General features: G+C 45.2%; 1 long non-coding RNA gene across 1 annotated transcript in view; it reads left to right on the top strand.

Annotated features, from left to right (window-relative positions):
- Positions 1-1,990, top strand: part of LOC308660286 — a 3,534-nt gene extending 1,544 nt beyond the window's left edge. Inside the window, exons 2-3 of the long non-coding RNA XR_014024692.1 lie at positions 1,538-1,549; positions 1,749-1,990. This is a non-coding gene — a long non-coding RNA (uncharacterized lncRNA). The remainder of the gene's footprint in view (positions 1-1,537; positions 1,550-1,748) is intronic.
- Positions 1,991-2,894: the final 904 nt, after the last annotated feature.

Genomic DNA, 2,894 nt, shown 5'->3' with positions numbered 1-2,894 from the left:
CTCCTTCCATTTGTTTGTATCTTTGTCCATTGTAGATGAAGTATGTGTTAGATAGGCAGTGGTTGGTCAGATCTAGGATGTGTTTTGGGGGGTTGTATTTATTTAGGATAGCTGTCAAGGCTTCTTTGATTGGCACTTGGGTGAAGAGGGATATGACATCGAAGCTCACAAGTAGGTCACAGGGCTGTAAGTTTAGTTTACTTATGATCTCTATGAATTGGAATGAGTTTTGTACGTGTGAGGTGATGGAATTTGCATAAGGCTGTAGTTGTTTGGCAAGAAATTTGGCTAGATTTTGTAGAGGTGAGCCTATGGAGCTGACTATGGGTCTGAGTGGGGTTCCTTCTTTGTGTATCTTGGGCAGACCATAGAGCTTAGGACATCTGGATGATTTTTCTCTGGGAATGATTGTTTTCTGGATCTCTTCACTGATGGGGGTGGCTTTTATTTTTGATTTTGTGGTTTTTTCCAGGTAGGTGGTGGGATCTGTCTTGAGGAGTTTGTATGTGGAGTCTCGGAGTAGGTTGGATAATTTGGTATGGTAGTCAGATGAGTTCATTACCACCGTGGCGTTGCCTTTGTCTGCTGGCAGAATGATTATGCTGGTGTCATTTTTTAGGTTAAGTAGTGCTGTCTGTTCCTCTTTGGGTAAGTTGCTTTTGGGTGGTTTGCTGGTGCAGAGGATGTTGGTAACTTCGAGTCTGATTTTGTTGGCGTCATCAGGGTTAATTTTGGTCAGGCTGGATTCGACTCCGCATATAATGGTTTCCGTGGGAATGTGTTTGGGAGCGACTGCAAAATTAAATCCTTTAGACAGGACGTTGGTTTCGGCTTTGGTGAGGATCCTATCTGAGATGTTGTGCACAGTTTGTTTCATGTGTTGCTGTGGGAGAGGAGGGGTTTGTTTCTGGCGTTCCTTTAGTCTTCGGAGTTTATTGGTGTGTGTGTCTGTTTTGTAGGCAGTCTCTGTTTCAGCTCTCCAGACGGCGATTTGTTTGAATTTGTCCCAAAGTGTGGGGTGGATCTTGTTGCTGAGTTTGAGGTGAAGTGTGAGGAGGTCTCTGTTGATTCGGTCCAGGAGGAATCTTTTTGTGTGGAGTTCATTTCTGATTAGGGCCAGTTCTGTTCTTATCAGGATGCGTTTGATGGCTGCAGAGTTGGAGTGGAATTTCAATTGGAAGGATGTGGGGATTAAATTTTGATCTCGGCAGTTGCGTAGGAATGTGAGGTCACACAGAATGGAAGCTCTTCGTACTTCGAGTTTTTCGTAGGTCTTGGTTAGCTGGTAGATTTCCTCCCCGTAGAGGTAAGATATTTGTTTTCTGAGGTTTTCGCGGGTGCCTGTATGTGGATCCTTGGTTTTTCGGGTTTTTCCCCGCGTAGAACTAAAGGTGTAGGCGCAACGTTTCGACGGAATCCCATCCGTCATCATCAGGCTTTAGCTTCCTTCTTCTGGGAGAAGCATGTGGCTGTTTGTTCCTCTTTTTTAAACTGCCAGAGGGGGTGTGTTCTGTGGAGGTGTGCTCTGATTGGGTAGGGGACCAAGTGTGTTCTGATTGGGTGGGAGTGTGTTTTGAATGGTGGGTGTGTTCTGATTGGGTGGGGGGGTGTTCTGAGTGGATGGGCTGGTCTCAGCTGCCAGCTCCAGACCTGAGCTGGTGAGTTGTGCTGCTTTTGTTCGGCTTCGTGTTTGTGGTGGTGCCATGTTTTTATAGTGGGTGTCAGTTTGCTTATTGTGTGGTTTGGAGGGGTTTAAAGTGGCTGATGTTGCAGCTGTAGTTAGGTTTCTGTTTTGTGGTTGTGTGTCTTTATCGTTGTGGGTTCGGATTTGCTTTTTGAATGGTTGTGTGGTGGTGATGTCATGTGATGTTATCATGAGTTTGGGTCTGGTATCATTCTTGGTGGTTGGGCCTCGTCTGTCAATCAAGGCGGGTTTCCAAATGGCTGGTAGACGAGAGGTATCATCTCGTTTATTCATGCTGTGGGGGCGTTTTTCTATCTCAATGGCTTCTCTGATTATTCTGTTGTTGAAATGTTCAATTTTGGCGATAGTTTTGGTTTTTTTAAAATCAATTTCATGTCCCGTGGCTTCAAAGTGTTGGACCAGGGATGAAGTTTGTTCTCCCTTTCTGAGTGAGTTTTTGTGCTCTTCAATGCGTGCACTTATTCTTCTGTTGGTCTGTCCGATGTATGTGGTGGGGCAGGTGGTGCATGGGATTTCGTATACTCCTTGGTTTTCTAACCCAATTATGTCCTTGGGGTTTCTTAGGATGGTGGATATTTTTCTGTCTGTGTAGAATGCTGTTTTGATGTTGTGTTTTTGGAGGACCTTGCTGATTCTGTCTGTGGTCCCTTTTAAGTATGGGAGGAGGGCTTTGCCATTTTCTTGTTCTCTGTCTTGGGTTTTTGTGGGTGTCTCTCTTCGGATTAAGTTGGTAATCGTGTTTCTTTGGAATCCATTGGCTGTTAGTACATTAGTGAGAGTGTGTAGTTCGGTTTTGAGGTGTTGTTCGTCAGCTAGGTGTTTTGTTCTGGAGATGAGTGTCTTGGCTACGGAGTTGATCTGTGCTGGGTGGTGGTGTGAGAGTGCGTTCAGATAGCGGATAGCACCAAAGCCGAAACCAACGTCCTGTCTAAAGGATTTAATTTTGCAGTCGCTCCCAAACACATTCCCACGGAAACCATTATATGCGGAGTCGAATCCAGCCTGACCAAAATTAACCCTGATGACGCCAACAAAATCAGACTCGAAGTTACCAACATCCTCTGCACCAGCAAACCACCCAAAAGCAACTTACCCAAAGAGGAACAGACAGCACTACTTAACCTAAAAAATGACACCAGCATAATCATTCTGCCAGCAGACAAAGGCAACGCCACGGTGGTAATGAACT

This window comes from Vipera berus (genome assembly GCF_964194415.1).
Source record: "Vipera berus genome assembly, chromosome: 1".
In the NCBI taxonomy this organism is placed as follows: domain Eukaryota; kingdom Metazoa; phylum Chordata; class Lepidosauria; order Squamata; family Viperidae; genus Vipera; species Vipera berus.
Note: the sequence above shows the minus strand (reverse complement) of the source record. Positions and strands in the feature narration are given on the sequence as shown.